Source organism: Neoarius graeffei, chromosome 12 (assembly GCF_027579695.1).
Source record: "Neoarius graeffei isolate fNeoGra1 chromosome 12, fNeoGra1.pri, whole genome shotgun sequence".
In the NCBI taxonomy this organism is placed as follows: domain Eukaryota; kingdom Metazoa; phylum Chordata; class Actinopteri; order Siluriformes; family Ariidae; genus Neoarius; species Neoarius graeffei.
This window is the reverse complement of record NC_083580.1, coordinates 20,768,075-20,782,508: the sequence shown is the minus strand read 5'-3', so window position 1 is coordinate 20,782,508 and position 14,434 is coordinate 20,768,075. Positions and strand designations below refer to the sequence as shown.

The window sequence follows — 14,434 nt, the reverse complement described above, 5'->3', positions numbered from 1 at the left end:
ACTTTCTGTTATCATCTTTGGCCAGTCTCTTCTTTTCACCCCTTACTATTTCCTCTCTCTCGCTCTGTCCATTTTGCAACCTGTGCCATCAAATTACGTCTTCGTGTCACATGTCCACAGCGTAAGCAACTTGTGCAACAGTAAATCATCAGTGCAAAACAGTGAGCTGTGCATAGTTAGAAACACTGCTTCGAGGAAAGGAATTTCCACAGATGATTTAGTTTCTCGAGGAATCATTTCAGCCCAAACTGAAAGCACCCCTTGAGTGCTTTCAGTTTATCCATTAAAACCATGGGCATGTTTTTGCTACCAATGTGAGCAAATCTAACAAAATAAGCACAAATCATCCATTCTAAAACTCATCACATGTACACATTACAATTTCATGATCTCCATTTTGGCATCGGTATTTAAAAGTGCTGACTGCAACGTTGAATTCTGGGCAAAACGTTCCATCTGTTGCTGTTTCGAGATGTTTCGCTTCTGCACACATCGTGTATCCTATGTGTGAATTAGGGCTGTGCGATATGGGAAAAAAAATGAATATCCCGATACATTTTCTCCATTTCACGATATACATCTCGATATATTTAAATCTCCTCTAAAGGACCCCATGAAATCTAACTTTTACTCTTTACTGTTTTCACTACAATCCCTGCAGATTAAATAACATTCTTGATTAACTTTACAGTTGGTTTTCAACAACACATTTTACATTTTCATGTTCGTGATTAATCACAATTGAATTGAAATAAGACTATTTTTATTCAACAAAGATGTCGCACAAACTGCAAAAACAATCTTGAAAATTGCAACAAAGGGGCAACACAATTCAGAGCTCAAACCAATAAAGTGCAAGCTCAACACTGAGAAAGACATTTAGCCTAAATAAGAAAAGTGCTCATTCATTAAATTATTTAAAAAAAATAGAGGTGGATCTCCAAGGTATTAACCTGACTACTGAGAACCACTGGAACATTCACAATAGAGAGAGAGATTGAGGGAGAGAAGGAGAGATCTGCAAAACATAATTTTTCTCTTTGCACACTTTTGAACTGAATGTTTTCTGGCTCTGCCTCTCAGATGTGTATAATTCCGGCTGCTGCCTTTCGTGATGACAGGTTTTTTTGCACGCTTTACAAACTGGCATTTGCTGTTCCACGTCCTCCTCGCGATATCCAAAAAAAATGCCAGTTACTAGTTCTTTTAGGAACCAATTCGTCCGCTTCCATTTTTAATTTGTCTCTGAAATTGACAGAGCTTACACGGTAGCCTATGCAACACCAGCGATTGCACGAACTGAGTCAGCGCTGTTAACCGAAACTAGGAAATCTTCCCGCCGGCAGTGTTGCCAGATACTGCTGACGTTTTCCAGCCCAAAATATGTTCAAAACCCGCCAAAACGCACTTAAACCCACCCAATCTGGCAACACAACCGAAACTAGAAAATCTTCCCGGAAGTTCCTTTCAGCACCGAGATGTCGCCCGGGATTGGTTGGCGAGTGCGTGATGTTATTGTTTTCTTTACCCTTAGGCAGCCTCTCACGTTACTGCCTGAGGGACAGGGAGAAAGCCACCAGGAAATGTTTTAAACAAACGCAACAAACACGAAACGAATGCAAGTCGGAAGATGACCATAAAATACTCGATAGTTACGATATAATAATTTTATCACATATCGCACAGCCCTAGTGTGAATGCTTTACTCAGGCGAAATGCACCCTGCATTTTAGGATTCCAAAAATTGCCAAAGCAAGAAAGAATATCACATGACCACTGTGGGGCACGTTTGACCTACTTCTAATCAAAACAAGTTGGTGAGGGCAAACATGGCGGACTCTGCTTTCCCGACAGTGGAAAAGAAAAGGAAAGCCTGCCTCGTGAGTGCAACTGCAAGGTTATGTTACACGTCATTTTTCTGGACAGATAACCAAGTCATTCTAGCTAGCACTTAGCTATCTTAGCCCGAGAATGCATGGGCTCGACTCCACGGTAGTGAGTATGGAGTTATAGGGGCCTTTCACGTGACGTCATCATAACTGTGGATTTGTTTATCTGGCCAAGCTTTGTGTTTGCCAGTGACCAGCGAAAGTGTATGCGAGTGACTGTAAGCCCAATTTAGAAAACATCTACAGATAAACTTGAAGTAGTTACATCTCAAAGATGACCTGTAGAGCTTTTGGATGTAATAAAAGACATGGAGATGAGCCTGGTTTAAGTTTTCACCACTTCCCAGCAAACCCAGAAATAGGAGAAAAATGGCAAGCTGCAGTTAAACGGGAAGACTGGACGCCAACAAAGCATCCCCGTGTGTGGAGAACATTTCATATCAGCTTAGTATAAAAGCTCTGTGCAGCATTAAAATGTATATCTGGATGTGGGCTTTGAATGCAATATATTTTATTAGACCTAATGCTTGGTGAGATTAGCTGCATGTTAATTATGTACTGATAATGTAGACGAGGCTAAACACCACAAAATATGCTAGATCTAGGCCCTGGCTTGTTTATTACTCTATGAAGTCCACGTTTGAGCTTACTTGTGGCATAATAAGGTAGTTTTCTTTATTGGGAATCTCCCATAACATCCTGGCATGAAACCTGCCTTGAAATATTTGTAGGCATCTGTACTTTTGCAAACCTTTAGCATCTCCGGTGTACTTAGAAATTCAAATACTAAATTGTTCCGGATGTCGTAGTGTCCCAAATCTGGTAGCTGGTTTGCCGACCACTTTTCAAGTGGAATAAATACATTTCTGGGTAAATTAAGAAGCAGCCTTTATTTGTACACATGCACACTCAAGCACAGCAAAATTCCTCCTCTGCATTTAACCCACACGTGCTCAGAGAGAGAGAGAGAGAGAGAGAGAGAGAGAGAGAGAGAGAGAGCGCACACAGTGGGCAGAATAAATACATTTGTGGGCAAATTATATAGATCTATGATGCAGGGCTCAAAATTCATATATTTTTTCACCAGCCAGCTGGACTAGTTACCTTCCAAAGTAACTAGCCAAACAGAAAATCAACTCGCCAAAATTTGTTCATGTATGAATTTGACTTCTGTCAAAAATAACACAAAAAAGAGAGTAGTTACCATTGTTCATGACTAATGTGCATTTATTTTAAGACCCGAGTATTTTGATACTGTTGTTAAATACATAAATGAGAACAACACAGAGCACCATAATATAATCCAAAAAAATGCCAGATGACTGACCCCTTACTAGTTCTTTTAGGAACCAATTCGTCCGCTTCCATTTTTAATTTGTCGCTGAAACTGACAGAGCTTACATGGTAGTCTATGCAACACCAGCGATTGCACGAACCGAGTCAGCGCTGTAAACCGAAACTAGAAAATCTTCCCGCAAGTTCCTTTCAGCACCTAGATGTCGCCCGGGATTGGTTGGCGAGTGCGTGACGTTATTGTTTTTTTTTTCCCCTTAGGCAGCCTCTCAAGTTACTGCTTGAGGGACAGGGAGAAAACCACTGGAAAATGTTTTAAACAAACGCAACAAACACAAAACAAACGCAAGTCGGCAGATGACCATAAAATACTCGATAGTTACAATATAATAATTTTATGTATCTCACACAGAATTTTCGGAGATATATCGAGTATATTCGATATATTGCACAGCCCCATGGATTAAAGCAAAAAAAAATTATTTGACTGAAAATTTATGGGGGGGGTTATGGGTGGATTTCGATGAAATTCTGAGAATGGTTAACTTAGAACTGACAACTTTATCAATGAATTAATGGGTTAATATATTCAATTTATTGTTGAGTGATTCTTCACCATTGTTCGTTTTTGAGATAAAAGCACAGACACGTATTTTCTGTGCACAGACACAATCAGCCATAGATGGACTGACCTCGGTTGAGGTGAGACTTGCTCCTGGTAAAGAAGAGGTGTGCTGAAGACCCCTTACATTGGCCTTGTGGCTGGCTTCCAGTTGATGGCGCGACAGCGCTTTCTTTCCATTGCTTCCGTATATTATTTTTTGTGGCAAACCACACAAATGCAAGCGCCTGGAATGTTTAGTTTTTTGCACCATGAACTAAATGGCTTTCCGTTTTCACCTATTTCGTACAGCCAAGCCCACCTCCGCTTGTTTTTTACACCTTTATCGATGGCAGACACATCAGTGCCTTCTTTCATGTAAAGCGCATCCATGCTGCCGAAACCGAAAGCAGAATGACATGCTCCTCTATGCTCGACGTCAATATAGAAAAAAGTTTGGATCTTCACTTAAATTAAAATTGGGGTTTGACCTTACTTTGTGTTGAATACGACTTCAAAAACAATTCAAGATTTTATTAAGAGAAATATTGTGGCCAACACGAGTGTTAAAGGGATAGTTCGGGATTTTTGACATGAATCTGTATGGCATCCCCGTCAATAGTGTCGTGCAGACACACTGACTTACCCCTGACAGCATCCTGTGAGTCCAGTTCTTGTCCAGTTTTGGTCCAGACTTAAGTAGTCCGGCAAGTTTGTTGGGGTCACGAAAGTAAAACGTTTTTCGTCTCAAAACAGTACGTGTTCAAAAGAGTGATATATTTGCATCACAAAACCGTTGCCAAATAAAAAGTCAGACCTCGAAATCACTTGGCACTATTTTCTCTCCCTTCTTATCACTGCGCGCTGCCGGCTTCATCCAGCTGCGGCTCCAGCTTCAAGGATAAGCTGGAGCCGCATAAGTAGGAGTCCCGGCGGGTGGTTTGTATTCGATTCGTTTATATCCCGACCTTGTCAGCTGTCAGATTTATGTTCATGGACCCGGTAAGCTGGTAAATAATATTTTTTTTTCTTTACCAAATTCTAACAGAAAACGAGAGCGTCCGAAAGGGAAAACCGAGCCGAGCCGCCTCACGGCTGTAATGCAAATTGCTTTCTTCCTCAGTATACAAGTGCACTTCCATGGCAGGGAAAAAGAAACTACCACTGCTGCCTATGTAGTGCCCTATTTATACAAATAGGAGTCATTCAGGATTCAGCCATGTTTTTGCTCCGTGTCATGGCTGAATCCTGAATGACTCCTATTTGTATAAATAGGAGTCATTCAGGATTCAGCTGTTTTATTCTGAACCTATCCCAGAAATCCTTCCTGTAATATGCAAATTTGGCCGCCTCTGATTGGACAGCGCGACGCATCAACAGGCAGAAAGTGTAAAAGTACAAAATGTGTTAAGTGAGCTGAAACAGTAAAGATCAGATTCAATGCAATATTTATCAACGAACAACTTAAACTTAATATAATGGTGTACTTTATATTATAATCAAGCATGTCAAGCCTACCGTCACTGTGTAACCTATCTCTCTGATTAGAGTTGTAGACTAACTCAAACAGTAGATCATTTCACTCATGGTTCTCTTGCTAGCCCCGCACCGGTGCTCGGCTTAGGTTTCACTTTGCAGTGGCTGTGTCAAGACGTGTTATGCTTTGCAATAAAAAAAAAAAAAAAAAAACATTGGTACAAAGCAAGCCCATTCACTTTTTTATGCTGATAAGAGAATTACAATGGTGTTTTTTATGTGACAAAAATGTGCGATTAAATTGCGATTAATCGCGAGTTAACTATGACTGTCGCGACATTAATCGCGATTAAATATTTTAATCGCTTGACAGCACTAATTTAAATTCAAAAGTTGTGTGACTATTTACACAGAAAATTCTCATTCAGTCTCAGTTTAAGCAGGTGCTCAGCTTGAAGTTTCGGATGGAAATTCGTGAAGTTCATACCTCCTGAGGTTGATGCTTTTCTTGTCTGTTCTGTGGTCAGGACTTTTTTACTTGTCTAAACTCGTACTTTTTTCATTCCTGTCAATAAAAGAAAGTTTAGATCGATATCATAAAGGTCCTAGTTCTGATATTCATGTTAATCGTGCCGTCACCTGCAAATGTTTTATTTTCACAAAATGGCTTCCACCCACATTAGTCATTTGCCAGGCTATAAAATAGCACATGATGCAGCACATCTGGTTTTGAATGTTGAACTAGAAGTAGCTTTATGTTTTTATATTGACAGCAGCAGCAGGAAACATGGAGGTTAGGCAAGAGTGAAAATGCAGAAGCAACTGCACAAGAATTCACAAGTTTTTTTTTTTTTTTTTCCTTCCCCTTTTAAAAAAAGCATTTACACCCTTCTCTAGAGTGACTTATGGAAATGCTTTATAGTCGTCTTCAAAAAATATCCTTGTGCTCGTTCACTAGGTCTAGGATGAAGAGTGTTTGATGTGCCAACATAGTATATTGGATGCTTAGAAGAAGCAGCCTTTATTTGTCACATGCACACTTCAAGCACAGTGAAATTCATCCTCTGCATTTAACCCATCTGAAGCAGTGAACACACCCAGAGCAGTGGGCAGTCACACTAGAGCGCCCGGGGAGCAGTCAGGGGTTAGATACCTTGCTCAAGGGCACTTCAGCCTAAGGCCGCTCCACGTTAACCTAACTGTATGTCTTTGGACTGTGGGGGAAACCGGAGCACCCAGAGGAAACCCATGCAGACACAGGGAGAACATGCAAACTCCACACAGAAAGGCCCTCGCCAGCCGCTGGGTTCGAACCAGGCGACCGTTCTAGCCACTACACCACCGTGCCGCCCCAATGTGGGGCTCTAACCCATGACCCTGAGATTAAGAGTCTCATGCTCTACCGACTGAGCTAGCCGGGCTAATGCTTAATGGTACTGACTGCAAAGTCATCTGGAATTTTTCTATTTATTTATTTATTTATTTATTTATTTTTGGTGCATGGCATTTTCCTATGTCTCGCAAGAACAATATCATGTGGACATTGTGGTCGTTTTGATGTGCTGAGGGTTGCTTTTCTCCATTTTGGGACAGTTTTCCTACCTCTTGAGGTAAACAGTTTGGTCCTACAGAAATGGCTGAATGTGAGGAGCTTTAACTGATTAGCATAATTATGGAACTGCGTCACACCAAGATGGCAACACGCAGAAAACATCATGACAATTAAAAATGTATATTGTTCCAGCAGATCACATTACATCCAAAAGCTCAAACATGCAGGCATCACAGGGCTTGAAATTCGCGGTGGTCCGGTCGCCTGAGGCGACTTAATTTGTCATTTGGCGGGTAATTCCTGTCACTAGCCAGCCCGGCTGGCTAGTTGAAAATAAAAATTATATATGAAGCGAAGATTCAGACTAGGGCTGCATGGATTAAAGTTTTCTGTCGTGTGACGGATTTCCATCAACTGAACTCTCCCAAGGCCAAATGTGAGGTCGATGCTGATCCGAGGAGAATTAAAATGACGGGTGGTTGGGTAGAGATTGGGTTATAACACTGATGTGTTGCAACACCATCAACTATCAGCAGGGTTTATTTAACTTTTTTGTTTTTGAGACATGCTTTGTGTCGTTCATTTCCTATGTTTGATCATGTTTAAACGTTCACTGTCTACGGTGCGGCATTAAAAAAACACGCGCTGTCAAAATTGGCAAAATACATTCCCATGTGCTTGGCGTGCTTGTCTGACCATTTCTGTTTTGTATTAAATTAAATCTTGCCAAAATGACTTAGTTAAAACTTGGACATATAGAAATAGAGCATGTTAAAAAAAAACGAAAAAAATAAACCCCGGAAAGCCCGCTCCTCTGCTTCACCCAGACTTGAAGACCTGAAGGTGCAATGCTTGCAGACTGTCAGAGGTAATTAGACCTAAATTTATAGCTAACAAATCAGCAGACACCCCAACAATTATTATTTTCGTTAGGCCAGTGTATAAGGTATGTTAGAACCGTGTCTTATAGCCTACGTTATATCACAATTTAAGGGATGTTTGAGGAGTTGGAGGCTGCGAGCACAATGATGTTCCGACATGTGCTAAACTTTATTCCCTGAAAATCATAAACCAGCGTTCAATGCCCCAAACAGTCAAAATGTCTAGAAGACTACGGTTAAATAATAATCATAGCCTACTCAGTTAAATTACGTCAAAACATCTGTTTCTGGCCTATGAAATGATGGAGGAAAATGAGAACGAACGCAAAGTAGATAGCAGCCAACTTCACGCGATCTTTTAGGTAACTTAAAGGGAGAGTTCGGGATTTTTGACATGAATCTGTATGGCATCCCCATCAATAGTGTCGTGCAAACACACTGACTTACCCCTGACAGCATCCTGTGAGTCCAGTTCTTGTCCAGTTTTGGTCCAGACGAAAGTAGTCCAGCAAGTTTGTTGGGGTCACAAAAGTAAAACGTTTTTCGTCTCAAAACAGTATGTGTTCAAAAGAGTGATATATTTGCATCACAAAACCGTTTACAGTTCAGAGGGATCTGGCTTCTTTAGACGCTGTCTTCTTAAAACTGAATAAATATTTAAAAAGAGCCAAATTAGCCAGTCTTTTGAACGGCTCTTTTCAAAGAACAGATCACAAAGATGCGGATCCCATCAAAGAGCCATAAATCCCATCTCTACTAGCGCGCCCTGCCCACGCTGGTTCTTTGGTGGGGCAGAGGACTCTGGCTGTGTGGGCGTGGCATTACAGTGTAGCTGCTATCGGTTTTCTAAGCAAAGTCTCTGTTCCAAGTTCCTGGCAGTTTCAAAAGCTTATGAAAAACCTACATCATGTCACAGAGCGTTAATCTCGCGATAAAAAAATTATCGCCGTTAAAATTGAGTCAAGTTAACGCGTTAATAACGCGACATTTTTGACAGCACTAATTTAAATATAAATGGAATACATGCCTGTATACCCCTCGCTAACTGAATACATACAAATAAGCTGTGTTCACATACATGTATATACCGGTACGATAGTGGTATAACTGCATCGATACAAAGTATACCGGTACAGTTTAGTGCATCTGTCCACACTAGCGAGAAATGTTTGCGGTTTTCTTTCACGGTAGTTGAAATGCGCGTGCGCGAAATGTTTCCGTGGTTACCGAGTAACTTCCTTCCGAGAATATGGCGGATGAAACAACGTGTGCGCTTTCTGTTGTCAATGTACAGTCTGTATTTCTGGTGGTCATTTATTCAGTCGAATCGTATAAAACGCGCGAGGCAGTTGAGAAAGAAACAAAGAAAACGAATCTCCGTTCTTCACTATTTTATTCAGCGAAGACATTGATTGAGGTGCGTGACTTTGCGCATGCACATTATATTTGTATCGATACAGAGCCGCTTCATCCGTCCACGCTACAGCGAAGCGCTACAGTACCTATACGAAACCCATACATTTGTGGGTTTCGTACCGATACAGTTATACTGCTACAGTACCGGTATAGTTGCTAGTGTGGACAGGTGTTGCGGTACGAAAGTAGTATCGTACCGGTACAAAATCCCTAGTGTGGACAGAGTAATATTCTATCCACATCCACTGGATATGAGCAATCACGCGCTCTGATTGGCTACTCTACGACTAGGATATCAGCTCATATACCGTGAGTAGAGAAAAACTAAATGGTGACATTATCAAGTATTTAAAAGAAACAGAAATGGCTAAAAGAATATAGTTCCCACCACCCACAATATCTCCTGTTCCACACTCCAGCCCAATCGATGGCGGTAAAAAAAAACAACAAAAAAACAAGAGAGTCATCAGGAGAGGACATGCCTCCCCGGCCCCCACATGAAACCCCACTCAAAATTTTCCTAAGTTGAAGTGGTTGCCATGAAAATACAGAGAGGAGGGGAGAGGGGGGGAAAAAAAAAAAAAAATCACAGAAATCCCAAAACGTCAAAAGGCACAAGTCCTTGAGTCACTTAACATAACTGTCAGGTTTCATGGGAGGATGGATGGATAAATAAATAAAAATTCCTAATAGTTTGAGTTATGCTCCGGAAACTAAAATGTTTACAGACAGACAAACAGAAGGACAGAGCGCTAGCTATATCCCCCCACATTATATGCCAGGGGATTTAAAAAAAAAAAAAGGAATAAAAGTATTTGATGGTCAGAACTTTTTTTTTTCTTCCAAGAATTGTTGCATTTTTCACAAATTGCTACTGTCATTTCACTGGTTTGTTTACATTCTCAGCGGAAATGACCATCAGATGCTTTGCATAAAGTTTTTATTTATCAAATTTGAAAAAAAAATAAATTAATAAAAAATGCTCCATTTCTGAAAAATCCAGTGAAAGTGGAGAGAATAAAACAATTATTCCACTTACTCATCATACATGTCTTGTATACCCCTTTTCCACCAAATCAGTTCCAGGGCTGGTTCGGGGCCGGTGCTGGTTCACAACTCGTTCAACTTGCGAGCCAGCTGAGAACCAGTTTGCTTTTCCATAGCTCACGGTGCTTAGGGAAGCCACGTCATTACGTCGCTGTATACGTCAGTTACGTCGCTACGTTTGCATAAACCTTGGCGCGAATATCGAAGCAAAAACAACGTGGAAGAAGCAGCAGCAACAACAATAATAATAAAAAATGACTTCGCGTTTGTACAGCTGCTGCTTCTCGTCGCTTAAAAATGGCGATCTTTCGCGGTCTTGTTATTGTTGTTGGTCTTAACAACTCCGCCCCCCCCGCTGACGTAAGCGGTTCTTTCCTCTGGCCCAGCAGAGAGTTGGTGCTCGCCTGGAACCGGTTTTTCTGGCCCCAGAGCCAGTTCTTTGTCAGCGGAAACAGAAAACCTGGTTCCAAACTAAGCACTGGCCCCGAACCAGCCCTGGAACTGCTTTGGTGGAAAAGGGGCAATAGTCAACTTGGTGTTATGCGCCTCGTCGGCCATCAGCTCATGTACGACTCGATTTTGTGGAATAACTTAAATATACCAAATCACGTGCTATTCAGCACATAAAGAAAAGGTGATTGAAAATATTTCAATAAACTTACATGAGGTAAATTTAAAAAAAAAATTGTTCATATTGCTGATTAAACCCCCACCATGATTCAATGAATATCCTTACAACTGTTCACAAAAAAAAAAGCTACACACAAAACATCTGAAGTTTTCTTAGAAGAACAGTATCATGAAGCAGTCAAGGAATAATAACTGCTTTTGTAATAGACATTAAAATATAACAAGGCTTAAAATAAAAAAGGATCACTGACATGAAAAAACTGATGGAAATTAAAAGGGTTTTTTTTTTTTTTAAAACAAGAACTGAACATAAAGGAGTCGAGTCCAGCTTGGAAGCAAGACGAGGCCCAATCATGAGCCAGATGCCAAAGATAGGACAACGATAGTTACAGGAAGTCCATGTCTGCAGCGAATGGGCCGAGGTCAAGTTTAAACATGGTGAAACATTTGAACTCCGGAAACGATTCAGAAAAGCTTACATCGTGATCTGAGAACCTGATAGGAAGTAACCTTTTTCACATTATTCATAATTATGGATTGCAAATTACAGCCATAATTACAAACAGCAACGATTACACCATACTTGGGCATTAACTGGCAACAAGACAAATACACCTCAGCACAGCCAAACACATGCTCCGCAGTGGGAGAGCACCTGACATACCATCACAACCAGAACACACACACTTCATATAACGACGCTGCAGGGTTTACCCGTCCCTGCTTTTGTTTGCGCATGTTGCGTCACAATGAACAATTGCCCAACAACCTCTGAAAAATGTCTTGCCCAAAAGAACGTTTGAAACTGGTCAACCCCCAGCCAAACTGATTCACTATAATGCATTGTTAGGGTAGATGTTTTCACAGTATGATATCATCTAAAAAATCATATCATATATACTGTATAATGGCACTGTGTTACTTAATATGTAGTATGGAACTCTCTCTCTCTCTCTCTCTCTCTCTCTCTGCGCGTGTGTTTAGTGCTTCAAATATTTGTAACCGTCTTCGGATTAAAACCTGAACTGGGCGTGGCCCAAACAGTAAACCTATAAAGGCCTCTACATGCTCTTGCGACAAGGCTTTCGCAGATAGCTTTTCGCAGACAGTTGTAATTTATCGTTGAGTGGGGAGTAATAGGCGTGCGCGAGGTTATTCACCGCCACAACGCAAGGGGGCGCGAAGTCGCGAAATCGCTAGGAGTAGTTGGTGGGTGTGGTTAGTGGAGTGTTTATCCTCCGGTTACTTATAATGACTAGAACTGGAGTCGTATAGATGTACGTACTTCCTCACTTCCTCGATCAACCGCTCTTCGTGCTGCTCCATCTTTGCTCGTGTTTTTAAAAATGGCGGTAGTGAAAACAAAACAAACCGGGAAAGTAGGGAAGCGGAAGTGCGTGTACAGCGGATGTAGAGTGGACCAATCAGAGCCCTCTTGTCTGCGACGCTGTCTGCGAGGCTTCTGCGGTGGTCACAATTTTTGGGAGGTGCGCGCAGAGCGTCTGCGAAGGTGGGGGGGCTACGCAGACACCATCTGCGAGGACTGGGTTGTCAGCATAAATTGGCCTTAACAATTCACCCAGTCCACAATTCGATTCACCATATTAGGTTCACGAATCAATTTTCCCATGACAGTTCGGAAAAAACTAAATTTTAAATTGTGATCGCAACATTACAAATGCAACCTTTATTTTCCTTTTATCAACTTAAATATTCCTTTTGGTAAAGAAAAAAGAAAAAAGTTCTGTTTCACTTTCTTAAATCAATCAATCATCGACAATAATTATTTACCCACATTTGTAAAGGTTGGAGTAAAAACCTATTAAACAAAATATCCCTTTTATTAAAAATGAAAAAAAGCTAATAACAGATAGGGCTTTTCTTACAACCCCATTTCCAAAAAGTTGGGATGCTGTGTAAACCGTAAAATAAAAACAGAATGCGATGACTTGCAAATCATGGAAACCCTATATTTCATTGAAAATAGTACAAAGACAACATATCAAATGTTGAAACTGAGAAATTATTTATTTATTTTTAAACATATGCTCATTTTGAATTCGATGCCAGCAACACGTTTTTAAAAGTTTTGGAACAGAGGCATGTTTACCACTGCGTTGCATCACCTCCACTTTTAACAATTCTAAACGTTTAAGAACTGAGGAGACCAGTGACTGTGGATTTGAAAGTGAAATGTTGTTCCATTCTTGCTTGATATATAATTTCAGTTGCTCAACAGTTTGGGGTCTCCTTGGTGATATTTTGTGCACCAAATGTTTTAAATGGGAGACAGGACTGGACTGCAGGCAGGCCAGTTTAGCACCCGGACTCTTACTACAGAGCCATGCAGTTTTAATATGTGCAGAAAGCGGTTTGGCATTGTCTTGCTGAAAGAAGGAAGGCCTTCCCTGAAAAAGATTTTGTCTGGATGGCAGCATATTGCTCTGAAACGTGTAGATATCATTCAGCATTAATGATGCCTTCCCAGATGTACAAGCTACCCATGTCATGTGCACTAATGCACCCTCATACCATCACGGATGCTGGCTTTTGAACTGTGCACTGATGAGCCAGATGGTCCCTCTCCTGTTTAGCCTGGAGGACGTGGTGTCCATGATTTCTAAAAAGAATTTCTACTTTTAATTCGTGAGACCTCGGGACAGTTTTCCACTTCGCCTGAGTCCATCGTAAAAAAGCTCAGGCTCAGAGAAGGTGGCAGGGTTTCTGGATATTGTTTATTTATGGTTTTAACTTGCATTTGTGGATGCAATAATGAACTGTTTTCACAGATGATGGGTTTCTGAGCCCATGTTTACATTAGACCGTATCAGCGAATACGTATCAGATTAACGTTTTTAAAACGATTAGCGTGCACACAGCAACACCAATACACGGATACGCTCGGCTCCGCAGGCATCCTGCGCTCCAAATCACTCCGCCCTGAACAGCGAGTGCCCTCTGGAGGGTGCGCACTCCGGCCTTGCGCAGCTCACAGAGCGCGCGAGTGAAGTGTACAACCAGTGATTCGGGACTGAGCCGCTGTGTGTGTGATCCCAGCGCACATCACTTACCACTTGCAAGTGGAAGGATGGCAAGCCTAAAGACAATCATAACTACACAATGGGCAGTATTTGCATCAGTATTTGCAGTATTTTCATACTTTTATACTCTTTAATGAAAAGGTGATACAAGGCGGAAGTCTGCGCCGTTTTTCAGCAGTCGCATCACATGACCAACGCCAGCGAATCAGGAAGGTGGATGTCACAGTGACGTTGTCCAATGACGACGCCAGCTAGAGCTCAGCACAGCGTATCCGCGTATCTCAATGTTTACACAGCACCGGAGCTGACACGATCTGGATTGAATACGTGGACCCTGGCGGATTCCCGTTTCCCGGCGTTTCCAGGCGGTTTAATGTAAACGGACAGTGCATCCGCGAAGAAAACGAGACAGATACGGTCTAATGTAAACTTGGCCTGAAGTGTTCCTGAGCCCATACACTGATTTCCACTACAGACACGTGTCTGTTTTTAATGCAGTGCCACCTGAAGATCACAGGCATCCAATGTCAGTTTTCAGCCTTGTCTCTTGCATACAGAGATTTCTCCAGATTCTCTGAGTTTTTTAATGATATTATCTACCATAGATG

General features: G+C 41.4%; 1 protein-coding gene and 1 non-coding gene across 3 annotated transcripts in view; both read right to left on the bottom strand.

Annotated features, from left to right (window-relative positions):
* Nucleotides 1-14,434, bottom strand: part of ptpra (protein tyrosine phosphatase receptor type A) — a 159,652-nt gene that overhangs the window by 110,831 nt on the left and 34,387 nt on the right. The window lies entirely within an intron of this gene.
* On the bottom strand, nucleotides 6,607-6,680 carry trnak-cuu (transfer RNA lysine (anticodon CUU)). Its single transcript has one exon. It is a non-coding gene; the product is annotated as a tRNA-Lys (tRNA).